Genomic DNA, 27,882 nt, shown 5'->3' on the forward strand with positions numbered 1-27,882 from the left:
ACAATGTAAAAGACTTAAAAAGACATTATCGGCCAGGAAGGCCAGTTAAGTTATCACCGGCTCCCGTTACACGACAAAGCGCCCCTGCAGAGATTTCTGCCCGCCAAAATTAATACAAAGACAGGACTATGATTTGGCGGGAGATAAGACTGTCCCAAAAGAGTATAACTATGGATTGAAAGTCCATCTAAAAAACAGCTTCTTCTCGAAGGAACGATCGGAGGAAACTCGGAGGGCGATCAACATTCGGAGGAAACACGATCGACGTTATCGGAGTGATCGACGGAATGAACGGACGAACGAAGGACGGACGGTGCCAGGATCGGCGCCTCTTCTACCTCGGTAGCTTCGGAATCGATGAAGACGCTTCGTCTTTTTAAAGACGCTTCGGACGGACAATTTCGGTGAAAAGACAACGTGGTCGGTGTTCAGCCAGACAAGGCTCGGTGACGACGGGAAGACGACGAGGGTAGCCCGGGTACTGGGGTCGGGACATCATCGACAACCCAGGCCGAAGGAGAAGAAACCCTCTGGAAAACCGACGATCCAGGCCGGAGAAAAAGGACATTCCGGGCCTGACACTTCCGTGTCTCAACATCCCATCTGGTTGTTGGTCTGCTCCATGAACCAAAATCGACAACAGACTTAGGGATCTTCAACCTTGACGAGCGCTCATCGAGGCTGTGTCTACCCCGCCGCCTCGAGAGAGAGAATATCGACTGCGCCAGAAGTTTCCAAATCCACGTGACGACGGAAAGCGGTGCCAAAAGGCTGCGAACCCCCTTTTTCGCGATTTTGAGAGTGGTGAGCATGATCCCAAGTTCCCCAGGTCGAAACTTAGTTCAGGTATAGGGGAGGGAGTTAAGGGTAATCATAATGTGTTTTCCCTTTTTCGATGTGCCGTGTGTTCCCCATTTCCATAGAGTCAAGTTCATAAATTTGTGCATGATTGTAGTTACTTTAATCTGTGCCTATGACATGTATTTTGTAATGCTTCAAACTGTTTAAAAATAAAAGCATCCATTTCGTGCTATTCAACCTGGTCTATTGAGTCCTTTCTCTGCACTGCTGTTCTCTGCATCTAAGTCCAAGGTCTAGAACCGTAGGGGGAGTGGGTCGAACCACTCAAGGGTAATTATTGCACGAAGCCTGGCAGGAGACCAGAACGAGCAAGAGAAACCCCCTACACGTTTATCCCTACTCTCTGTTTTCTGTCAATTAATCAATCCTCTATCCATGCTACTAAATTACCCCCAACCCCATGAGCCCTAATCTTGTGTAATAATCTTTTATGTGGCACCTTATCGAATGCCTTTTGGAAATCCAAATATACTACATCCACTGTTTCCCCTTTATCTACCCTGCTAGTTACATCCTCAAAAAACTCTAATAAATTTGTCAAACACGATTTCCCTTTCATAAATCCATGTTGACTCTGCCTTATCATGTTATGATTTTCTAATTGCCCTGATACCACTTCCTTAACAATGGATTCCAGCATTTTCCCAACAACTGATGTCAGGCTAACTGGCCTGTAGTTCCCTGTTTTTTCTTTCCCTCCTTTCTTGAATAGCAGTGTTACATTTGCGACCTTCCAATCCGCTGGGACCATTCTAGAATCTAGGGAATTTTGGAAGATTACAACCAATGCATCCACTATCTCTTCAGCCACCTCTTTTACAACCCTAGGATGTAGGCCGTCAGGTCCAGGGGATTTGTCGACTTTTAGTCCCATTAGTTTCTCTAACACTCTAGTACTTATATTAATGACATTAAGTTCCTCACCCTCATTAGACCCTCAGTTCCCCACCATTTTTGGTATGCTTTTGTGTTTTCTACTGTGAAGACAGATACAAAATATTTGTTTAACGTTTCTGCCATTTCCTTATTCCCCATAATAATTTCTCCTGTCTCGACCTCTAAGGGACCAACGTTGTCAGCTGTGGCTCAGTTGGTAGCACTCTCGCCTCTGGGTCAAAGGGTGGTGGGTTCAAGTCCCACTCCAGGGACTTGAGCACATAAAGCTAGGCTGACACTCCAGTGCAGTACTGAGGGAGTGCTGCACTGTCAGAGGTGCTGTCTTTCAGATGAGACGTTAAACCGAGGCCCCGTCTTTCATCTCAGGTGGATGTAAAAGATCCCATGGCACTATTTCGAAAAAGAGTAGGGGAGTTATCCCCGGTGTCCTGGCCAATATTTATCCCTCAACCAACATAACAAAATCAGATTATCTGGTGATTATCACATTGCTGTTTGTGGGAGCTTGCTGTGTGCAAATTGACTGCCGCGTTTCTCACATTACAACAGTGACTCCACTTCAAAAAGTACTTCATTGGCTGTAAAGCGCTTGGAGACGTCCGGTGGTCGTGAATGGCGCTATAGAAATGCAAGTCTTTATTTACTTTTGCTACTCTCTTCCTTTTTGATGCTTTTGATTTAATTATTAAACATTTAAGAAATTATTGCAGTGACCAAGGCTGTCTCTGAAACTACAGGAAATTTGTTTTTAAATAATCTTCTTTATTGAAGCTGCTGTGGCTCTGGCCCTTGGCCAGGCCCGCTGACTGTGGCCCCTCTCCCATATTCCAGCCCCAGCTCTGTGCTGACTGTGGCCCCTCTCCCAGATTCCAGCCCCAGCTCTGTGCTGACTGTGGCCCCTCTCCCAGATTCCAGCCCCAGCTCTGTGCTGACTGTGGCCCCTCTCCCAGATTCCAGCCCCAGCTCTGTGCTGACTGTGGCCCCTCTCCCAGATTCCAGCCCCAGCTCTGTGCTGACTGTGGCCCCTCTCCCAGATTCCAGCCCCAGCTCTATGCTGACTGTGACCCCTCTCCCAGATTCCAGCCCCAGCTCTGTGCTGACTGTGGCCCCTCTCCCAGATTCCAGCCCCAGCTCTATGCTGACTGTGACCCCTCTCCCAGATTCCAGCCCCAGCTCTGTGCTGACTGAGCTGCTCTCACCTGGGGACAGCACGTCACAATCGGCCCCAGCGCACCTGAGCTGCTCACCAGGTCCCGCCCCCTTGCTGCACCGCCATTGATTGGAGGAATCGCCGCCCGCTCGCTCTGCCCACCTCCACCCCGCTCTTCCTATTGGTGCAAGCTCCTGTCAATCACCCGGGCAGTGTGAGCTGAGCATGCGCAGACCTTGGCAGCAGCCGCTGACACATCAGGTGAGGGAGCTCAGGGAGCGGGTTAATGAACCCTGGGGGGACGCGGGCTGCTCACACCCCGAGTGCGGCCCCAGGCCCCATTATTAAAACACTCAACATTATCCGCTTCACAAACACCCGGGGTGGGCCTGAGGCCCCGAACATGAGCCTCCGGGCCGGGCGTTTGCCCCGAGCGGGGCGGCAGCTGTGGGGCTTTCCCCTGGTGACAGGCCCGGGTTAACGACCGCCATCTTGAGAGGCTCAGAGGGCAGCAGGGCGCATGCGCGGCCCCCTTGGCCAGGAACCAGGAGGAGAGAATCTTGTCAATTTCTATCCTGGACTCTCAGTGATGGCTTTTGTAAACTCATTTTAAAGGCTGTGAGAAGGGCAGCATTTACACACCGCAAACTCAAACCAAACATCACATCGAGATCTGACAGAGTCACTCCATTCATCAGGATCTGAATATCATCGGCCTTTGAATTTGGAAGGAGAAATGTTTATCTGTTCTGTCTGTGGGAAAAGATTTCAAACATCAGTGTGACTGGAAAAGCACCGAGACACACACACCCAAGCGAGAGTGTTCCAGTGCACTGACTGTGGAAAGAGCTTTAACCAGTTACACAGCCTGAAAAAACATTGCACCATTCACAGTGAGGAGAAACCATACACATGTTCTGTGTGTGGACGAGGCTTCAACTGATTGTCCAACCTGGAGAGACACAAGGGCACCCGCACCACGGAGAAACCGTGGAAATGTGGAGACTGTGGGAAGGGATTCAGTTCCCCATCGAAACTGGAAACTCATCGACGCAGTCACACCGGGGAGAGGCCGTTCACCTGCTCCGTGTATGAGAAGGGATTCACTCTGTCATCCAGCCTCCATTTACACCAACGAGTTCACACTGACAAGAGACCTTTTAAATGCTCTGACTGTGGGAAATGCTTTAAAATCTCTGCAGAATTTATTAAACATCAGCTTGTTCACACTGACGAGAGACCATTCAATTGCACTCACTGCGAGAAGAGCTTCAGGCAGTCAACTCATCTCATTCAGCACCAGCGAGTTCACACTGGGGAGAGACCGTTTACCTGTTCTGTATGTGGGAAGGGATTCACTCAGTCATCCAATCTTCGAATGCACCAGCAGGTTCACACTGGGGAGAGGATATTCACCTGCTCTGTGTGTGGGAAGGGATTTACGCAGTCATCCAATCTCCAGACACACCAACGGGTTCACACTGGGGAGAGGGCGTTCACCTGCTCCGTGTGTGGGAAGGGATTCACAAAATCATCCCACCTGCTGATACACCAGCGAGTTCACCTTGATAGAGCTTTTAAATGTGCTGACTGTGAGAAGAGCTTTAAAAGCGCAAAGGATCCGCTGACACACCAACAGTTTCACACTGGGGAGAGGCCATTCACCTGCTCCGTGTGTAGGAAGGGATTCACTCTGTCGTCCAGTCTCAAGACCCACCAACGCACTCACAGCCGAGACAGGCTGTTCACCTGCTCCATGTGTGGGAAGGAATTCACTTGGTCATCCAACCTGCTGAGACACCAGTGAGTTCACACTGGGGAGAGTCCGTTCACCTGCCCTGAGTGTAGGAAGGGATTCACTCAGTCATCCAACCTGCGGACACACCAGCGAGTTCACACTAGGGAGAATCTGTTCACCTGCTCCGTGTGTGGGAAGGGATTCACTCGATCATCTTACCTGGGGAGACACCAGCAAGTTCATAAGTGACTGCAGAGGTAGGATTCTGCTGTTAATCACATCCTATGTTTGTTTCTACCAATGTTATTAACCCCTATAACTGGGCTGGAGTTTAAGTTTCTGCATATATGTCAACGAAAGCACTTTTGGTGTAAACACACACTGTGTTATGTTTGTTGTTTCTCCAAGATCAGAGACTAATTGATGTCCTGTTACCGACTGTTCCATTTTGGACCTTTCCTCCTTTCGAACTCTAGATTATTTCAGTTCTCATACCTTCGGTTACTCTCATGGACAAGTCCCAGCTCCCCAAACATTTCAGAGTGCCTCTCCTAGCCTTGGTATCCAGGGAAGGTATCGGTAACACACCCGGGATCACTAAACACAAAACCCAGTCTGTTAATCATTTTCAGCTACTGGACTTAGCGTGTGACCCACAGCATCTCTCTCACCTTCGATGTGTGAATAGAGAATCACGCCTCAGAACCTGGTTTTAAATTTATTCAGCAAATCTATTTAACAGAAGCTTGCAGGGTGATGAGGCAGTGTTGAGGTGCTGCTGTACCAGCCTTGGCTCAGTTGGTAGCACTCTCGCCTCTGAGTCAGAAAGTTGTGGGTTCAAGTCCACCCCAGAGACTTGAGCACAAGAACCTAGGCTGACACTCCTGTGCAGTACTGAGGGTGTGCGGCACTGTCGGAAGTGCCGTCTTTCAGATGAAACATTAAACCGAGGCCCCGTCTGCTCTCTCAGGTGGAAAAGATCCCATGGCACTATTGAGAAGAAGAGCAGCGGAGTGATCTCTGGTGTCCTGGCCAATATTTATCGCTAAAATAAAACATTATCTGGTCATTATCACATTGCTGTTTGTGGGAGCTTGCTGTGCGCAAATTGGCTGCCGCGTTTTCTACATTACAACAGTGACTCTGCTTCAAAAGTACTTCATTGGCTGTAAAGTGTTTTGGGACGTCCTGAGGTCATGAAAGAGGCTGTATAAATGCAAGTCTCATCTTTACTCTGCATTGTGCCTGTAATGAAAATAACTGAAGATTAGTCCCAGTGTAACTATTCTGCCCTCGCAACGCGATCCTATGCAGAGCTAGGCAGATAGCGAACAACTCGATATCTTCCAATAAAATCACAAGGCTTGACTTTTCTTGTAACGCTTTACTGAAAGATTCTTACTGTAAAACTGAAATACAACACAGAAATGGAAGGACACATTAGTATACAGACGCATAATTGATATGTATACACAAATTTAGGTACGCCTGGGCAACACAGTACATCTGGCAACAAATTACATTTAGCAAGCTGGAAGGCATTCTCTTTAAATTAGCCCTGTACATAGTGTATCGAATACGGCTGCTAGTTAACCAGCTAGACAGAAAAAGTTACAACGAAACATTTTCCACAACATACAGTGTACGCTAATCATCTATAGCATTCTAAATACTCACAGACAAACAATTTCCAAGACTGAAGCATGGGGACAATACAACCGAGGAGCACCGTGGCGCAGGTCTTGTTCCGTGGTAGCTCCACGAGGAATGAACTTGCAGTGCCGTGGGGAGCGTGATGACCTCATCACGCTCGGGGTCGTGACGTCGTCGCGTTTGCCGGTAGTTGCGTCGCTGGCCGTTGGGGCCTAAGTCGGGAGCAGGAGCTGGAGGCCAGGCTGGGCCGGTGCTTGCCGCGGGAGTGGAAGATAGCGGCGCTCCCGGCGGCTGCTCGATGCGGCCGAAGACGCTGGGCCAGGCTGTGCCGGTGGCCTTTCTGGAGAGCCGGGTTGGGCCGGCAGCCGCCTGACGCACGTCACGTTGTACGTGGCGTGACGTCATCACGCTCGGGCGCGTCTTAAAGGGGCAATGGCCCTAAACGGTGAGTTAAAGGGGCAACGGCCCTAACAGGTAAGTTATACATATATAAGTAGGTTATGTGCATACAGTAAGGTTAAGTTAGAGGGAGAGACAGCACACTCCCCGCTTGGTACAATTCCATTTGTACCACTACAGATACGAAATAACCTGAAGAAAACGTCCTTTGGCTGCCACACACTCAGAGTCCGTTCTCTAGATTTCTTCGGAAAGGAGGACTACGATCTCTGAGACTGGCCTCAGAAACACCTTGACAGTCTCTTCCTTGACGATCTTCACCTCCACCTTGCGGACCCTCTTTGTCCCTGCTCGGCAGAGTTTTGACGGCCAGTCCCACTGGCCGTTCGTTTGTGTGCTTGGCTGTCTTTCAGCAAGACGACATCTCTCACTTTGACATTCGGCTTGTCTTCTGTCCATTTCCTACGGCTCTGTAGGGTGGGCAAATACTCTCCTCTCCATCTCTTCCAAGAAGTGTCTGCACAACACTGTACTTGCTTCCACTGCTTCCCATGCAGCTCGGCCATGTCGAAGTTTCCAGAGGGAGCTGAAATAGCACTCATCTTTTGAGTCAGGAGCATCACTGGGGTGGGGACTGCCGGCATGTCTGGGTCGGTGGACACTGGCACCAGGGTTCTCCTGAGCGAGCAGAGGCGCCCCGCAGCCTGCTCCCCGCTACTCGGAAGACGGCGTCCAGGAGAGCGAAACGGCAGGGGTGCCGCCCAGCTGTGTCTATCGTCCTTGGACCTTTCAAGCACTGAGCATCCTAGGCCATCTGTGCTCACAGTGGGGCCTGCCTCTTCCTCACAGGCAGAGGAGGTTGACCTATGATGCTGCGTCATGTCGTCGTAGTCCTCCTTTACCTGGATCCTGTTTGGGCATGGGCTGAGACAGGATGTGCGACCGTTGCGCAACACGTTTGCTTTATAGACGCTGACATCCGCTGGTTTGTGGACTGTTCCCAGGCAAACTCCACCCACGAGGACCCATCCCAAGTCAAGCCGCTGCGCATAGGGAGCGTCGTGGGGCCCGTTGATGTGCTCACGCACCTTGTGCACCCTTAAGATGTCTCTTCCCAAGAGTAGGAGGATTGGAGCGTCCGGGTCCACAGCTGGAATCTTATTGGCAATTGGCTGTAGGTGGGGCTGATGGCGTGCGACCTCTGGGGAGGGAATTTCCGTCCTGTCCTCTGGCATCATGTCGCACTCAATCAAGGTGGGGAGGGGAAGCTGTAGTTTCCCACCCATGGACTCGATCATGAAGTTCCCAACCCTCCTACCCGTAGTCTCTGTTGTCCCTGCACAGGTTTTTAGCGTGTACGGAGCGGTGCTGGCCTTGACGTCGAAGAGATTGAAGAATTCCGTCTTCGCTAGAGACTTGTTACTTTGCTCGTCGAGCACTGCATACATTTTGATTGCCTTCTCCTTTCTCCCTGCAGGATATGCTTTAACCAAGCAGATTTTGGAGCATGAGCGTGGGCTGCTTGCATTTCCGCAAACCTCTGTACGCTTGGAGGTGACTGAAGATGTGCTTTCGCTTTGCTCCCCGCTATCCTCTTTGTCAACCGCGGCACTCTCGGTGGTTGACGGAGGAGGACCTGGATGTAGGGCTGCTATGTGTTTTTCGCTGTTGCACTCAAGGCACTTGATTGTCGCCTTGCAGTCTTTTGCCATGTGCGTAGTCGACCCGCAACACCTGAAGCAGATGCGGTTCTCTTTCAGGTATGATGTGCGCTCATCAATGGGCTTGTCTCTAAAGCTTCGACACTTTTTGAGTGGGTGGGGCTTCTTGTGTATAGGACACTGACGATCTGGGTCATCCACTTCATTCCCAGCAGAACTGGATTGGTTGACTGAGGGTTCGGCTGGAACATCTGTTTTGTGCACACTCACAGAGGCTTTGTTGCTGTCCTTTGTGGGTTTCTCTGTTCTCGAAGGAGCGTAACTGCTGGAGGTGGAGAAAGTGAAACTTGGATCATTCCTCACCCTTGCCTGTTGTTGGACAAACCTGGAGAAGAGAGAGAAGGGGGGAAATGCCACTCCATTGTCCTCCTTGTACTTGGATCCCTTAGCTATCCATTTCTGTTGAAGATTGTGGGGGAGCTTTTCCACTATTGGGTTTACCCCGCGAGCCGTATCCAAATACGAGAGGCCGGTCAGGTAACCTTCTCCCTTGGCACACTCCAGTTCGAGGAGAATGTCGCCCAGTTCTCTGAGCTCGACATTATCCTTGTTGGTTAGCTTCGGGAAGTCCTCAAGCTTCTTGAGCAGTGCATGTTCGATGACTTCTGGTGTCCCATAACAGTCGTCGAGACGTTGCCAAACCAGGTTGAGGCCTGCTGTGGGATTGAGGACGTGCGCTGAGCGAATTCTCTTTGCCTGCCTTGACGACTCGGCTCCGAGCCACTTTATCATCAAGTCTAGTTCTTCTCTGGCTGACAGATTCAAGTCCTTGGTGGTACTCAGGAAGGATGCTCTCCATGACCAATAATTTTCAGGACGGTCATTGAATTCTAGGAGGCCTGAACTTAATAATTCTCGGCGAGTAAGGTACCTGGCGAAGCCTTGTGCGCCTTGCGGCTCGGGCGAGGACTGCTTAGCTGGATTGGCCGAGTGTTGTGGAGGTCTCTGCAGGTGAGTCTTACTTGTTTCTTCTCTTTTAAGCTCAGTGTCTCCGAAAACAGGCCGTTTGTTGCTGGGGTGAGTAGCTGGTTCTACGTCAAGATACCTGAATGTTTCCTTTGAGAACACTTTGGAGTGTTGTTGGACATACTCATTCGTACGTTGCACTGGGCCGAGGGGCTGTTCCAGGTCATATGTTTCCTGGCTGGGCTCCCTGCGTTCGCTCTCCTCATCTTCTTCGTAAGCTGCGGCTTCGGCTTTAGCGGCAGCGGCAGCTCTCTGGCTTTGGAGAATGTGGAGAATGGCGGCGAGATCAGCTCTCTGCTTTTCGAGGTCGGCTCTCTGCTTCATGAGGTCAGCTTCTTTTTCAGCGAAGGACAATTGCGCCTGGGTGGCCTTTGCCTTGGCACGTGCTTTGGCGGCTGTAGAAGCTGTCGATGACGACGGTCTGCTGGACCGCCGAGATGACCTAGAGGATACTTCAGAGAACTGTGACTTGGCATCGTTTGCTGGGAGAGCTGTCGGTGACGACGGTCTGCTGGACCGCCGAGATGTTCTAGAGGCTGCTTTAGAGGACTGTGACTTGGCCTCGTTTGCTGGGAGAGGCTCGTTCTTCTCGATTGGCTGGTCGACTTCCTCTAGAGCATATTGTTTTCCTGAGCGTAGACTCATGGTAGCTGAGTGGTATCTTCCTGTGCTTGAGCCCGCTGTGCTGCTGTCTTTTTACTATTCTGCCCTCGCAACGCGATCCTATGCAGAGCTAGACAGATAGCGAACAACTCGATATCTTCCAATAAAATCACAAGGCTTGACTTTTCTTGTAACGCTTTACTGAAAGATTCTTATTGTAAAACTGAAATACAACACAGAAATGGAAGGACACATTAGTATACAGACGCATAATTGATATGTATACACAAATTTAGGTACGCCTGGGCAACACAGTACATCTGGCAACGAATTACATTTAGCAAGCTGGAAGGCATTCTCTTTAAATTAGCCCTGTACATCGTGTATCGAATACGGCTGCTAGTTAACCAGCTAGACAGAAAAAGTTACAACTAAACATTTTCCACAACATACAGTGTACGCTAATCATCTATAGCATTCTAAATACTCACAGACAAACAATTTCCAAGACTGAAGCATGGGGACAATACAACCGAGGAGCACCGTGGCGCAGGTCTTGTTCCGTGGTAGCTCCACGAGGAATGAACTTGCAGTGCCGTGGGGGGCGTGGTGACCTCATCACGCTCGGGGTCGTGACTGTTGTGTATGTAACCTGTTCCACCTTAAGAGAGCTTAAGCCTGTTCCACCTTAAGAGATGTACTACTTTCTCAGGCTGCTGTAGACGTAATACCGGGGGTGAACACACCAGTATATAAGCACTGTGCAGTAATCTTGTATTCAGTATAGTCCCTACCTCCAACCAGTAAAGACCTGTTTGAGTTATACGTTTAAGTCTTTGTGTTAATTGTTCAATACAATACACATACTTAACACTGGCGACGAGTCAGGTTCTTACCCTGCGGCAGTTATTCCACGGCGGTTGAAGAGAGGTTTCAAACCTCACCACTCACCACCCCACTGGAAGCGACAGGCATTAGGACTCTGAAGCCTCCATCAGCTTGTGAACCGGAGTAGAAGACAGGACTGGGGAAGAGAGAGGTACAGGGCGATAGCGATCGGCAGATAAGGGCCGGGCCGCTTTGAAGTGAGGGGCGCAGCCGGGCCATCGATCGCAAGCACTGATAAGGGCCGGGCCGCTTTCAAGTGCGAGGCGCAGCCGGGCCATCGATCGAAATCCCTGATAAGGGCCGCACTCGGGCTGAAAGGCGCAGCGTCGGCAGACACTGAAGGCGTGAGAGCCGCGGTGAAAAGCGCGGGCCATCGATCGCGGCGGAGATAAGGGCCGCACTCGGGGCTGAAGGGAGACGGCGTCGGGGGACGGGTGAAGACCGCCAAGCGCGGGAAAACCGCCATTTTGTGGGCGGAGGACGACGGCAAGAGCGGGAAGCCGCCATCTTGGATGGCAAAAAAAAAAATCTGAGAAATTGCAAATCTGATAAAGTACTACAATGCCTAAATACGGGAATATTAGCAACTTTGATAGTGACATCGAAGATTGGGCCATATATGTTGAACGAGTTAAAAATTATTGTAAGGCCAATAAAATTCGTGAGGCTGATAAAGCACTAACATTATTAAATTTAATGGGTGCGAAGACATACGGGCAATTGAAACACCTGTTATCACCAGATGAACCGGCGGATAAGACGTTCGATGAAATTGTTACTGTCCTGAAAGATCATCTAAACCCCACGCCGCTGATGCTAGCGGAACGATTTAAATTTTACGACAGAAGGCAGCTACAGCATGAAAGCAATGCTGAATATTTGCTGGAATTGCGTAAATTAGCGAAATATTGTCAGTTTGGAACGGGACTGACAGATGCACTACGAGACAAATTTGTGTGTGGTTTATTTAAACAGGATACACAAAAGCGACTGCTCGAGGAGAATGAGCTGACGCTTGAGAAGGCAGTCACTATGGCAGCAGCACACGAAGCCGCAGCGAGAGGCACGGCAGTAATGCAGCTACGGTCACCGGAGCTCAGTGCACACAAATTGGGTGTGAGTTCTGTTAAATGTTATCGTTGTGGAAAGACAACGCATGATCAGAACCAGTGTTGGTTTAAAAACCAAGAATGTAGAACTTGTGGTAGGCTTGGACATATAGCTAGAGTATGCAGGTCAGGGAAGAAGACCAGCAACAAGAAGTCACCGCAAGGGAAATACGCAAAGGTACACAAGGTGGCCGAACAGGAGTCCGATTCAGACGCAAGCAGTATTGAACTGGCTAGCTTAAGGGTACTCAACGTTGGTAAGGGTGCAGACCTCCAGACAATTTGGGTTACTCTTCAGATAGAAGGAGTCCAAGTAAAAATGGAATTGGACACTGGATCGGCATTGTCGGTCATGAATAAGAAAGATTACAGAAGGTTATTCCAACATATTCCCCTACAGGATACGGAGATTATATTGACAACCTACACGGGGCAGAGAGTGTACCCCATCGGGACAATAAAGGTTGCAGTGGCCAACAAGGGCGAAGGAAGTCAAATAATGGACTTATATGTGCTACCGGAGGGAGGTCCACCACTACTAGGCCGGGAGTGGTTTAGAAACATAAATATGGACTGGCATTCGCTAAAAGCCATAAAGAGTGAGAACTCGGTGCAGATAATCAGCCCAGACTCTAGAACTGATGATGGTAAGACCAACCCATGTGCAAAAGACAAAGTTTCAGCACAGAATTCCACTGAGCAACAACAACATAGTTTAACAGAGAATTCTGAGTCTGTCAAGTCTACTGATATGCACATTTTTGAGGGACACTGGGCTCGAACTCAACTCCATTTCAAACTACAACAGCAATTAGAACAAATGATTCGCCGTTTTGAGCAAGAGATGAATGAAATAAAAAAGTTCTTTGTTACAGAGTGGGAGAATCTGGAAAGGCAACAGAAGCAACTGATGGAGAAAATGGAGCAGGAGCACACCAACCATCTGCGCGAGGAGGCCGAACGAATCAAAGCTGATTCAGGTTCTGAAGGTGCGTGCCATAATCTGGTGTCAGAAGAGTTAACGGTCAGCCAACTCCTTCATACGCTGAGGGACAAGACTCTGAAATGGGAAAAACTTGAACACGAGCTGCGATCTTCAAAGGAAAAGGGTTCGGAGCTTTCAAAAGTCATTGAGATGGCTGATGTGATGACACAGACTGAAACGACTGCAACAGAGCAGCCATTGGATGCCAAAAGTACGCTGACTCACGTCAATGTAGAACAACAGACCGCTGAAACAGCTGCTCCGGTAGAGGGATTGCATAGTCCGAGCAATCAATCTCCAAAGGAAGTTGAAGTATTAAAATCACAAATGAGGTCACTAGTAAACGACTTGCTGAAAGCCCAGAAAAAGCTGGATGCAGAGGTACACATGAAGAAGTCTCTTCAGGAAAGATGTCTGGATTTGGAACAAGAGCTGGCTAACGTCCAGCTGGGTATGGAGGAAATAGACGACCCTCTCGCTGGCCTAGCTCAGGACGACACCGAATATTACCATGACCTGTCGGACGACTCCGAATATTACGATGTCCTGTCCTGCCCAGCTTGTAACTTCGACCCCCAAAGTGCAGAAATCATGGAGGAGCACCAAAAGTCTACGGAACATCGGAAGAAGGTGGCTCTACTACGGGAAGTAAGAGAGATAGAGAAGGAACAGCAGTCGGATAGCGTCCAGTTGGGTAAGGAAGAAGTAGAAGGGCCTCTCGACCTGTTGAGTGATAGTGAATACTACGAGGATGTGGTATGCCCAAATTGTGATGGAAACTCCCAAAGTGCTGAAATCCGGAGGAAGCACTTAAGGTCTAAAGAACATAGAGAGTTGGTAGCATTACAGCTGTCCGCCGAGAAGATGGGAACGACAAGAGTTGTAAAAAGGCAGAAAAGAAAAAGAAGAGGCCGAAAATAATAATTGTTTAAAATATTGTTACTTCTACTACCTCCGGCCGAACACTACGAAAAGATGCTGTCTGGAACGAATTAAGATCAGAGACTGAATTTACGAACTGTTCCCACAGAGACTGAACCTGTAAACTGTTCCCACTAAGAGTATGTTGCAACTGTTCGTAGAGATTGAATCTGTGAACTGTTTTCCGCAGAGACTGAATCTGTGATATGTTACGTTAAACATGAAGTTATATATGTATATATGTTATTACGTTATGTTAAATGGGGGGGATGACTATAAAGCTAAGAAGGGAGGAGTGTTGTGTATGTAACCTGTTCCACCTTAAGAGAGCTTAAGCCTGTTCCACCTTAAGAGATGTACTACTTTCTCAGGCTGCTGTAGACGTAATACCGGGGGTGAACACACCGGTATATAAGCACTGTGCAGTAATCTTGTATTCAGTATAGTCCCTACCTCCAACCAGTAAAGACCTGTTTGAGTTATACGTTTAAGTCTTTGTGTTAATTGTTCAATACAATACACATACTTAACAGTGACGTCGTCGCGTTTGCCGGTAGTTGCGTCGCTGGCCGTTGGGGCCTAAGTCGGGAGCAGGAGCTGGAGGCCAGGCTGGGCCGGTGCTTGCCGCGGGAGCGGAAGATAGCGGCGCTCCCGGCGGCTGCTCGATGCGGCCGAAGACGCTGGGCCGGGCTGTGCCGGCGGCCTTTCTGGAGAGCCGTGTCAGGCCGGCAGCCGCCTGACGCACGTCACGTTGTACGTGGCGTGACGTCATCACGCTCGGGCGCGTCTTAAAGGGGCAATGGCCCTAAACGGTGAGTTAAAGGGGCAACGGCCCTAACAGGTAAGTTATACATATATAAGTGGGTTATGTACATACAGTAAGGTTAAGTTAGAGGGAGAGACAGCACAGTAACCTTTGCTGTCATGAAATGTGTGTGTTTTTGAATGAGCCTCACGTCCTTGCTCATGTCGGCTGCAATTGTGTAGGAAGGGGATGTGTAAAGAGATGGTCTGTGTATGGAGATGTGAAAGTTTGTTCTACAGAAGCACGGGGTTTATCTGCTTTTATTGATGAATTTTAAAAGTCTGTATTAAAACCTGAGGCAGTGTGTTGTGAGACAAAGAGCCTTGTGTCCAATAAGGGGAATAAAGGCCCACAGCCTCCCCTGGCCCCGAACAAGGGACTGCAGAAACTCGCTGCCCTGCGGATCAGACAATCAGCCGGCGCTAGTCCCGCCCCTCGGGCTCCCCAATTTGTTGGAGGACCTGCCGCCGGCTCGCTTCTCCAGCCCCGCCCCGCTCGCTCCCTATTGGTTGGAATCTCCCGTCAAGCAGGCCGTGGGCCCCGGTCACGTGTCCCCGAGGAGATCACGTGCACCGTCCAACTGACGCCGCCCGGTCCGGGGCCTCGCGGACTCTCAGGTTTTTCTATTTCTCTTTATTCTCTCCCGATCCACCCCTCCCCCTCACCCCGCGCGATTCTCCACCCAATCGGAGCGGAGAAAACTCACTTTGCGTCACCAATCGCGACTCTGTAACCGACACCAAGGCCTTTCCCCAGAATGCCCCGTGCCGACTTCGTCCGACAGGATCCGAGTGCGCAGGCGCAGCTCCGAGTGGGGGAGGGGGTTGGTCTCCTCTGGGCATGCGCAGTTATTACCCTTGGTGACCGGGAGGGGCCGCTGTGCCGGCCTCGGCCCAAACCGCTGGCCCGCGTGTGCATGCGCGGACTCTCGTCTGTCAATCAACCGTCTGCCAGAACAGGTCGCTGGTGAGACCAGTAAAGAAAGAAAGACTTGCATTTCTATAGCGCCTTTCACCACCACCAGACATCCCAAAGCGCTTTACAGCCAATGAAGTACTTTTTGAAGTGTAGTCGCTGTTGTAATGTAGGAAACGCAGCAGCCAATTAGCGCACAGCAAGCTCCCACAAACAGCAATCTGATAATCTATCATTTTGTTATGTTAATTGAGGGATAACCATTGAAACATAGAAGACATGAGCAGGAGTAGGCCATTCAATCCCTCGAGCCTGCTCCGCCATTCAAAGAGATCATGGCTGATCATCCAAATTCAGTACCCAGTCCCTGCCTTCTCCCCATATCCCTTGATCCCTTTAGCCTTAAGAAATATATCCAATTCTTTTTTGAATATATTTAATGAACTGGCAGAGAATTCCACAGGTTCACCACTCTCTGGGTGAAGAAATTCCTCCTCATTTCAGTCCTAAATGGCTTACCACTTATCCTTAGACTGTGACCCCTGGTTCTGGACTCCCCGGCCATCATAAATATCCTTTCTGCATCTAGTCTGTCCAGGCCTGACAGAATTTTATAGGTTTCGATGAGATCCCCTCTCAATCTTCTAAACTCCAGTGAGTATAAGCCCAATTGACACAATCTCTCCTCATATGTCATTCCTGCCATCCCAGGTGTCAGCCTGGTGAATCTTCGCTGCACTCCTTCCATGGCAAGAACGTCCTTCCTCAGGTAAGGCGACCAAACCTGCACACAATACTCAAGGTGCGGTCTCACCAAGGCCCTGTACAACTGCAGCAAGACATCCTTGTTCCTGTACTCGAACCCTCTTGCTATGAAGGCCAACATACCATTTGCCTTCTTAACCGCCTGCTGCACCTGCATGGCCTACTCCTGCTCCTATCTTCTATGTTTCTATGACTAGATGCAGGAAGGATGTTCCCGATGGTCGGGGAGTCCAGAACCAGGGGTCACAGTCTAAGGATAAGGGGTAGGCCATTTAGGACAGAAATGAGGAGGAATTTCTTCACCCAGAGAGTGGTGAACCTGTGGAATTCTCTACCACAGAAGGCAGTAGATGCCAATACATTAAATATATTCAAGAAGGAATTGGATATATTTCTTAAGGCTAAAGGGATCAAGGGTTATGGGGAGAAAGCAGGGACTGGGTACTGAATTTGGATGATCAGCCATGATCGCATTGAATGGCAGAGCTGGCTCAACCGTGGCTAACAAGGGAAATTAGGGATAGCATAAGATCCAAAGATGTAATAGCAGAGCACTTGGAAAACAGTGACAGGATCGGACAAAGTCAACATGGATTCACAAAAGGTAAATCGTGCCTGACTAATCTACTGGAATTTTTTGAGGATGTAACTGGTAAAATAGATAAGGGAGAACCAGTGGATGTGGTGTATCTGGGCTTTCAGAAGGCCTTCAATAAGGTCCCGCATAAGAGATTAGCGTGTAAACTTAAGGCACATGGGATTGGGGGCAAGGTATTGACTTGGATAGAGAACTGGTTGGCAGACAGAAAGCAAAGAGTTGGAATAAACGGGTCTTTTTCCGAATGGCAGGCAGTGACTAGTGGGGTACCGCAGGGATCGGTCCTTGGACCCCAGCTATTCACAATATATATAAATGATCTGGACAAGGGAACTAGATGTAATATCTCCAACTTTGCAGATGACACAAAGTTGGGTGGGCGTGTGTGCTGTGAGGAGGATGTCGAGAAACTACAGGATGATTTGGACATATTGGGTGATTGGGCAGCAACATGGCAGGTGCAATATAACGTGGATAAATGTGAGGTTATCCACTTTGGTGGCAAAAACAAGAAGGCAGATTACTATCTAAATGGTAATAGATTGGGAGAAGGGGAAGTGCAACGAGACCAGGGTGTCCTTGTGCACCAGTCGCTGAAGGTAAGCATGCAGGTGCAGCAGGCGGTTAAGAAGGCAAATGGTATGTTGGCCTTCGTAGCGAGAGGGTTTGAGTACAGGAACAAGGATGTCTTGCTGCAGTTTTACAGGGCCTTGGTGAGACCGCACCTTGAGTATTGTGTGCAGGTTTGGTCGCCTTACCTGAGGAAGGACGTTCTTGCCATGGAAGGAGTTCAGCGAAGATTCACCAGGCTGATACTTGGGATGGCAGGAATGAGGTATGAGGAGAGATTGGGTCGATTGGACTTGTACTCACTGGAGTTTAGAAGAATGAGAGGTGATCTCATTGAAACTTATAAAATTCTGACAGGCCTGGACAGACTAGATGCTGGAAGGATGTTCCCGATGGACGGGGAGTCCAGAACCAGGGGTCACAGTCTAAGGATAAGGGGTAAGCCATTTAGGACAGAGATGAGGAGGAATTTCTTCACCCAGAGAGTGGTGAACCTGTGGAATTCTCTACCATAGAAGACGGTGGAGGCCAGTTCATTAAATATATTCAAGAAGGAGTTGGATATATTTCTTAAGGCTAAAGGGATGGGGAGAAAGCAGGGACTGGGTACTGAATTTGGATGATCAGCCATGATCGCATTGAATGGCAGAGCAGGCTCGAGGGGCCGAATGGCCGACTCCTGCTCCTATTTTCTATGTTTCTTTCACCACCACTGGACGTCCCAAAGTGTTTTACAGCCAATGAAGTACTTTTGAAGTGTAGTCACTGTTGTAATGTCGGAAACGCAGCAGCCAATTAGCGCACAGCAAGCTCCCACAAACAGCAATGTGATAATGACCAGATAATCTATCTTTTTATGTTGATTGAGAGATAAACATTGGCTCGGAGACTGGGGATAACTGCCCTGCTCGTTCCCACATTACAACAGTGACTACTTCATTGTAGTACTTCATTGGCTGTAAAGCACTTCAAGACATCTGGTGGTCATGAAAGCACTATATCAATGCAAGTCTTTCTTTCTTGAAATAATGCCATGGGATCTTTTACATCCACCTGAGAGAGCAGACGGGGCCTCAGTTTAATGTCTCATCCAAAAGACGGCACCTCCGACAATGCAGCACTCCCTCAGCACTGCACTGGAGTGTCAGCCTAGATTTTTGTGCTCAAGTCTCTGGAGTGGGACTTGAACCCACAACTTTCTGACTCAGAGGCGAGAGTGCTACCAACTGAGTCACAGCTGACACTAAAGAACAAGCAGTTCTGACGAAAGGTCATCGACCTGAAACGGTAACTCTGTTTCTCTCTTCACAGATGCTGCCTGACCTGCTGAGTATTTCCAGCATTTTCTGTTTTTATGACAGAAACGAGGGAGTGATTGCTGACAGAAAGAATGTTGGGTCATCCTGCGCATGCGCACCTCCCTGGCGGCTGAGGCGCAACACCGACTCGCCCCCACCTGAGCCGCGCACGCGGGGTTTTGTGCGCTGAGCATGCGCGTTGTGAACCGCTCGGGACGGGCGATTGTGGAGCAGGAGGGAGAGCATGGGGGCCATGAGCACATGCGTGGGCCTCAGAGTCAACAGAGCACTTTCTGGAGCGCGGGGGCTTGTGGATATTACAGCCGCCATTACTGCTGATCCTTTCAACCAACCTGTGCAGCAGCCAGGGCCTGAAAATCAGCTTCACTGCCCCTAGAGTCGGAAAGGGGAAAATTAAACAACAGTTTGTCTCTGATCCTTTTCTGATCTCAATTTACAGGGTTATAGAAGTGGGGCAGTTACAGGCGGGAAGCTTAAACCAAACATCACGTCAAGATCTGACAGAGTCGCTCGATTCATCCGGACCTGAATATCATCGGCCTTGCACATGGAAGGAGAAAGCAGCGATCGCAGCGATGACAAACCACACACGTGTTCGGTGTATGGACGCGGATTCAGCCGATCGCCTGACCTGGTGAGACACGTGGACCGTCACACCGGGGAGAAACCGAGTAAAGGTGGGGACGGTGGGAATGGATTCAGTTCCCCGTCTGCAATAGAAGTTCAACGGTGCAGTCACACCAGGGACATTCCGTTCACCTACTCTGTGTGTGGAAAGGGATTTGTTCGTTCATCCCACCTGCAAACACACCAGCAAGTTCACACTGGGGAGAGACCATTTCAGTGTTCTGACTGTGGGAAGAGCTTTAAAAGCCCCGGGGAAATGAAGCGACACCAGCTTGTTCACACTGACGAGAGACCATTTCAATGTTCTGACTGTGGGAAGAGCTTTAAAAGCCTCCGGGATCTGAAGGGACACCAGCGAGCTCACGCTGATGAGAGACCGTTTAACTGTCCTGACTGTGGGAAGAGCTTTAAAAGCTCCAGGGAGCTGAAGCGACACCAACACCTACACACTACGGAGAGGCCATTCATCTGCTCCATGTGTGGGAAGGGATTCGCTTGGCCCTCCAACCTGCTGATACACCAGGGAGTTCACACTGACGAGAGACCCTGTAAATATTCTGAGTGTGGGAAGAGTTTTAAAATCCCCTGGGAGCTCAAGCAACACCAGCGAGTTCACACTGGGGAGAGGGCGTTCACCTGCTCCGTGTGTGGGAAGGGATTCACTCTGTCATCCCAGCTGCTGGAACATCAGCTTGTTCACACTGACGAGAGACCCTTTAAATGTTCTGACTGTGGGAAGAGATTTAAAAGCTCCGGGGATCTGAAGAGACATCGGCTCCTCCACACTGGGGAGAGGCCGTTCACCTGCTCTGTGTGTGGGAAGGGTTTCACTCAGTCATCCACCCTCCTGTCACACCAGCTTGTTCACACTGACGAGAGACTCTTTAAATGTTCTGACTGTGGGAAGAGCTTTAAAAGCTCAAAGATCCTTAACAGACACCAGCGTCTTCACACTGATCATCGAATCTAACAGCACAGGAGGTGGTGATTCGGCCCATCGTGTCTGTGCCGGCTCTTTGAAAGAGCTGTCCAATTTAGTCCCAAACTCCAGCTTTATCCCCAGAACTCTGCAAACTAGTCCTCTTCAAGTACATGTCCAATTACCATTTGAAAGTTCCTGCGGAACCTAATTCCAGCATCCTTTCAGATGGTGCGTTCCAGATCTTAACAACCCTCTGTGTGAAAACAATTCTCCTCATTTCCCTCTAGTTCTTTTAGCAACTATTTTAAATCTGTGACCTTTGGCTACCGACCCACTTGCCAGAGTGAACAGTTTCTCCCTACTTGCTCGATCAAAACCCCTCATCATTTTGAACACCTCTATTAGGTCTCCTCTTAACCTTCTCTGCTCTAAGGGGAACAATCCCAGCTTCTCCAATCTCTCCACATAACTGAAGTCCCTCATCCCTGGTACCATCCTGGTCAACCTCCTCTGTACCCTCTCCAAGGCCTTGACATCCTTCCTAAAGTGTGGTGCCCAGAACTGTACACAAGCCTCCAGCTGAGGCCAAAACCCTGCAGCTGTACAAACCCCTGGTTACACCACACCTGGAGTACTGTGAGCAGTTCTGGGCACCACACCTTAGGAAGGATATATTGGCCTTGGAGGGAGTGCAGCGTAGGTTTACCAGAATGATACCCGGACTTCAAGAGTTAAGTTACGAGGAGAGATTACACAAATTAGGGTTGTATTCCCTGGAATTTAGAAGGTTAAGGTGTGATCTGATCGAAGTTTTCAGGATATTAAGGGGAACAGATAGAGTAGATAGAGAGAAACTATTTCCGCTGGTTGGGGATTCTAGGACTGGGGACATAGTCTAAAAATTAGAGCCAGACCTTTCAGGAGTGAAATTAGGAAACACTTCTACACACAAAGGGTGGTAGAAGTTTCGAACTCTCTTCCGCAAATGGCAATTGATGCGAGATCAATTGTTAATTTTAAATCTGAGATTGATAGGTTTTTGTTACCCAAAGGTATTAAGGGATATGGGCCAAAGGCGAGTGTATGGAGTTAGGTCGCAGATCAGCCATGATCTCATTGAATGGCGGAACAGGCTCGAGGGGCTGAATGGCCTCCTCCTGTCCTATGTTCCTAACTAGTGATTTGTAAAGGTTTAGTGTAACTTCCTTGTTTTTGTATTCAATGGCCCTATTTGCAAAGCCAAGTATCCCATACGCTTTCTGAACCGCCTCACCAACTTGCCGCAGCACTTTCAAAGATTTGTGAATATGGACCCCCAGGTCCCTCTGCTCTTGCACCCCCTCAAAATAGTCCCATTTAGATTATACGGCCTCTCCCTGTTGTTTCTCCCAAAGTGCATCACTTCTCACTTATCCTCATTTAATTTCATCTGCCTTGTGTCTGCTCATTTCACAGTCTGTCTCTGTCCTTCTGAAGTCTGCTACTACTATGCTCACTATTTACTACGTTGCAAAGTTTTCTATCATCCGTAAACTTCAAACTTGTACACCTATCCCCAAGTCCAGGTCATTTATATATAACAAGAAAAGCAATGGTCCTAATCCCGACCCCTGGGGGAACCCACTGCATACTTCCCTCCAGTCAGAAAAACATCCCTCAGCACTGCTCACTGCCTCCTCTCCGTTAGCCAATTATACAAATATAGAAACATAGAAGATAGGAGCAGGAGTCGGCCATTCGGCCATTCGAGCCTGCTCCGCCATTCAATGAGATCATGGCTGATCATGCAAATTCAGTACCCTGTCCCTGCCTTCTCCCCATATCCCTTGATCCCATTAGCCTTAAGAAATATATCCAACTCTTTCTTGAATATACTTAATGAACTGGCCTCCACCGCCCTCTGTGGCAGAGAATTCCACAGGTTCACCACTCTCTGGGTGAAGAAATTCCTCCTCATTTCAGTCCTAAATGGCTTACCCCTTATCCTTAGACTATGACCCCTGGTTCTGGACTCCCCGGCCATCAGAAACATCCTTCCTGCATCTAATCTGTCCAGGCCTGGCAGAATTTTATAGGTTTTGATGAGATCCCCTCTCAATCTTCTAAACTCCAGTGAGTATAAGCCCAATCGACACAATCTCTCCTCATACGTCATTCCTGCCATCCCAGGTATCAGCCTGGTGAATCTTCACTGCACAGCTATAATTATGGGGGATTTTAATTATCATATTAACTGGGCAAATCAAATTGGGCAGAGCAGCCTTGAGAATGAGTTCATTGAGTGTATTAGGGATGGGTTTCTTGAGCAGTATGTAACTGAACTGACCAGGGGGCAAGCAACCTTAGATTTGGTCCTTTGTAATGAGACAGGATTAATTAAAAATGTCCTAGTAAAGGATCCCCTTGGAATGAGTGACCATAACATGGTTGAATTCCATATTCAATTAGAGGGTGAGAAGGTTGGATCTCAAACAAGCGTGCTGAGCTTGAATAAAGGAGACTATGAAGGTATGAGAGCGGAATTGATTAGAGTGGACTGGGAAAATAGATTAAAGGGTAAGATGGTACATGATCAGTGGTGTACATTTAAGGAGTTATTTTACAACTTCCAAAAAATATATATTCCACTGAGGAAAAAAGGGTGTAAAAGAAAAGATAGCCATCCGTGGCTAAGTAAAGTAATTCAGGATAGTATCCGACTAAAAACAAGGGCATATAAGGTAGCCAAATCTAGTGGGAGGATAGAAGATTGGGAAGTCTTTAAAAGACAGCAAAAAGTAACTAAAAGATTGATTAAGAAAGGGAAGATAGATTATGAAAGTAAATTAGCAAAAAATATAAAAACAGACAGCAAAAGTTTCTATAGTTAAGTAAAAAGAAAAAGGGTGGCTAAAGTAAATGTTGGTCCCTTAGAGGATGAGACCAGGAAATTAATGGTGGGAAACATGGAGATGGCAAAAACGCTGAACAATTATTTTGTATCAGTCTTTACGGTAGAGGACACTAAGAATATCCCAACACTGGACAAACAGGGGGCTCTAGGGGGGGAGGAGCTAAATACGATTAAAATCACTAAGGAAGTGGTACTTGGTAAAATAATGGGACTCAAGGTGGATAAATCCCCTGAACCTGATGGCTTGCATCCTAGGGTCTTGAGGGAAGTGGCGGTAGGGATTGTGGATGCATTGGTAATAATTTTTGAAAACTCCCTGGACTCAGCAAAGGTCCCGGCAGATTGGAAAACTGCTAATGTAACACCCTTATTTAAAAAGGGTAGTAGGCAGAAGGCTGGAAACTATAGAACTGTTAGCCTAACATCTGTGGTTGGTAAAATGTTAGAGTCCATTATTAAGGAGACAGTAACGGGACATTTGGATAAACATAATTTAATAGGACAAACTCAGCATGGTTTCATGAAGGGGAAGTCATGTTTGACAAATGTGCTTGAGTTTTTTGAGGAAGTAACATACAGGGTGGATAAAGGGGAACCAGTGGGCGTAGTGTATTTAGACTTCCAAAAGGCATTTGACAAGGTGCCACACAAAAGATTATTGCTCAAGATAAAAAATCACGGGATTGGGGGTAATATTCTGGCGTGGGTGGAGGATTGGCTCTCTAACAGAAAGCAGAGAGTTGGGATAAATGGTTCGTTCTCAGACTGGCAATCAGTAACTAGTGGTGTTCCGCAGGGGTCAGTGCTGGGTCCCCAACTCTTTACAATCTATATTAATGATTTGGAGGAGGGGACCGAGTGTAACATATCAAAGTTTGCAGATGATACAAAGTTGGGACGGAAAGTCGTGAGTGAGGAGGACATAAAAAACCTGCAAAGGGACATAGACAGGCTAAGTAAGTGGGCAGAGATTTGGCAGATGGGATACAATACTGGAAAGTGTGAGGTTATGCACTTTGGCAGGAAAAATCATAGAGCAAGCTATTATCTTAATGGCAAGAAACTGGAAAGTACTGTAGTACAAAGGGATCTGGGGTCCTGGTGCACGAAACTCAAAAGGTTAGTATGTGTTAAATCTGTGAGTTGTTCAAGTAATTAATACTCAGACTTAATCAGTAACAATAAAACAGGTCTTTACTGGTTGGAGGTAGGGACTATACGTAGGTCTTTACTTCATGCCCACAGGCGGGAACTGAGGGGAGATCAGTACCCACAGTACTATTTATACCCCTATGGCCAGGAGTGGTACTGCGTATCACTACGCCCTACAAGTAGTGCAGTCCTGTCCATAGGTTCAAAGTAGCACACATATTACATACACAACATTCCTCCCTTCCTAGCTTTACAGTCATCTCCCCATTTAACATAACGTAATAACATATATACATATATAACTTCAGGTTTACATAACAGAATAACATAGATACATAGATAACTTCATGTCAAAACAGATCACAGATTCAGTCTCTGCGGAAAACAGTTCACAGATTCAATCTCTGTGGTGTAGTTGGTTCACGTTGCTGGAGTAACTCATTCAATAGTCCTTCCATGGATTTAACAGTTTGAACTTCCGAACTGAATTGGCTCCGTTCGGAGGGACCACGTGTGTGATCTGGTAGAGGTAATAACGGTTCAGATGGGTCATCTTCTGTTTCGACTTTTCCTTTTCTGCTTCTTGGAGACTCTCTGGGCTCCACTGTCAGCTGCCAGCTGCATGCGCAGTTCCTCCTTCTCTTCCTCCTTTTTCCGTAGTAGAGCCACCTTCTCCCGATGTTCCGTAGACTTTCGGTGCTCCTCCATGATTTCTGTATGGTGGGAGTCGAAGTTACAAGTTGGGCAGGACAGGACATAGTAATATTCGGTGTCGTCCTGATCTAGGCCAGCGAGAGGGTCTTCTATTTCCTCCATACCCAGCTGGGCGTTAGCCAGCTTTTGTTCCAAGTCCAGACATCTTTCCTGAAGAGACTTCTTCATGCGTACCTCTTCATCCAGCTTTTTCTGGGCTTTCAGCAAGTCGTTTACTAATGACCTCATTTGAGATTGTACTACTTCAACTTCTTTTGGAGATTGATTGATCGGACTATTCAATCCCTCTACCGGAGCAGCTGTTTCAGCGGTCTGTTGTTCTACGTTGACGTGAGTCAGCGTACTTTTGGCATCCAAGGGCTGCTCTGTTGCAGTCATCTCAGTCTGTGTTGCCACCTCAGCTCTTCCAATAACCTTTGAGAGCTCCGAACCCCTTTCGTTTGAATATTGAAGTTCGTGTTCAAGTTTTTCCCATTTCAGAGTCCTGTCCTTCAGCATATGCAGGAGTTGGCTGACCGTTAACTCCTCTGACATCAGACGTTTTGTGTGCTCCTGCTCCATTTTCTCCATCAGCTGCTTCTGTTGTCTTTCCAGATTCTCCAACTCTATATCAAAGAACTCTTTCGTTGCATTCAACTCTTGCTCAAAACGGCGAAGCATTTGTTCTAATTGCTGTTGTAGTTTGAAATGGAGTTGAGTTCGAGCCCGGTGTCCCTCAGAAATGGGCACATCAGTAGACTTGCCAGACTCAGAATCCACAGTTAAACTATGTTGTTGTTGCTCAGTGGAATTCTGTGCTGAAACTTTGTCTTTTGCACCTGAGTTGGGCTTACCATCATCCGTTCCAGAGTCTGGGCCGACTATCTTCACCGAGTTCTCACTCATTATTGTTTGTAGGAAATGCCAGTCCATATTCATTTTCCTAATCCACTCCCGTCCTAGTAGTGGAGGACCTCCTTCAGATATCACATATAAGTCCATTATTTGACTGTCTTCGCCCTTGTGGACCACTGCAACCTCTATTTTCCCGATGGGGTACACTCTTTGCCCCGTGTATGTTTCCAATATAATCCCCGTATCCTGTAGGGGAATATGTTGGAATAACTTCCCGTAATCTTTCTTATTTATGACCGTCAATGCCGATCCAGTGTCCAATTCCAGTTTTACTTGGACTCCTTCTATCTGAAGAGTGACCCAAATTGTCTGGAGGTCTGCACCCTTACCAGCGTTGAGTACTCTTAAGCTAGCCAGTTCATTACTGCTAGCATCTGAATCGGACTCCTGTTCGGTCACCTTGTGTACCTTTGCGTATTTTCCTTGCGGTGACTTCTTGTTGCTGGTCTTCTTCGCTGACCTGCATACTCTAGCTATATGTCCAAGCCTACCACAAGTTCTACATTCTTGGTTTTTAAACCAACACTGGTTCTGATCATGCGTTGTCTTTCCACAACGATAACATTTGCCAGAACTCACACCCAATTTGTGTGCACTGAGCTCCGGTGACCGTAGCTGCATTACTGCCGTGCCTCTCGCTGCGGCTTCGTGTGCTGCTGCCATAGTGACCGCCTTCTCAAGCGTCAGCTCATTCTCCTCGAGCAGTCGCTTTTGTGTATCCTGTTTAAATAAACCACACACAAATTTGTCTCGAAGTGCCTCTGTCAGTCCCGTTCCAAACTGGCAATATTTCGCTAATTTACGCAATTCCAGCAAATATTCAGCATTGCTTTCATGCTGTAGCTGCCTTCTGTCATAAAATTTAAATCGTTCCGCTAGCATCAGCGGCGTGGGGTTTAGATGATCTTTCAGGACAGTAACAATCTCATCGAACGTCTTATCCGCCGGTTCATCTGGTGATAACAGGTGTTTCAATTGCCCGTATGTCTTCGCACCCATTAAATTTAATAATGTTAGAGCTTTATCTTGGTCACGAATTTTATTGGCCTTACAATAATTTTTTACTCTTTCAACATATATGGCCCAATCTTCGAGGTCACTATCAAAGGTGCTAATATTCCCGTGTTTAGGCATTGTAGATTTGCAATTTCTCAGATTTTATTTTCTTTACTTGTTATCAAAGATGGCGGCTTCCCGCTCTTGCCGTCGTCCTCCGCCCACAAAATGGCGGTTTTCCCGCGCTTGGTGGTCTTCACCCGTCCCCCGACGTCGGCTCCCTTCAGCCCCCGAGTGCGGCCCTTATCTTCGCCGCGATCGCCCAAGTGCGGCCCTTATCAGCGGATGCGATCGCTAGATCGCGAAGCGGCTCTTGGCTCTTATCAGGAGATGCGATCGCTCTGTTGAAACGCCTCCCGCTCGAAGCGGCTCTCGCGCCCTATTCCTCCAGCTCCCCCAGCCCCGTTCGTGCGGCCAACGCGGTCGACTGCCTGTCGCGTCGCTGCCCAGCTCAGACAACGGCTTACCCACCGCCAAGCTGGAGAAGAAGCTGACGGTCGCCGATGGAGGCTCCGAGGTCAGGATGTCTTCCAGTGGGGTGGAGAGGGTGGAAACCTCTCTGCAACGTCCTGGCTGTGGACGAAGCTGCCGTGGAGTGACTGCCGCAGGATCCGAATCAGACTCGTCGCCAGTGTTAAATCTGTGAGTTGTTCAAGTAATTAATACTCAGACTTAATCAGTAACAATAAAACAGGTCTTTACTGGTTGGAGGTAGGGACTATACGTAGGTCTTTACTTCATGCCCACAGGCGGGAACTGAG

At 48.3% G+C, this 27,882-nt stretch overlaps 2 pseudogenes; one reads left to right on the forward strand and one right to left on the reverse strand.

The window, feature by feature from the left end:
- LOC147119305 (uncharacterized) overlaps positions 1 to 27,882 on the reverse strand; it is a 142,515-nt pseudogene that overhangs the window by 22,027 nt on the left and 92,606 nt on the right.
- The window catches only part of LOC147119306 (uncharacterized), a 77,614-nt pseudogene that overhangs the window by 8,217 nt on the left and 41,515 nt on the right, over positions 1 to 27,882 (forward strand).

Source organism: Somniosus microcephalus, chromosome 4 (assembly GCF_052327205.1).
Source record: "Somniosus microcephalus isolate GS21.2 chromosome 4, FLI_Smic_1.0, whole genome shotgun sequence".
Classification (NCBI taxonomy): Eukaryota; Metazoa; Chordata; class Chondrichthyes; order Squaliformes; family Somniosidae; genus Somniosus; species Somniosus microcephalus.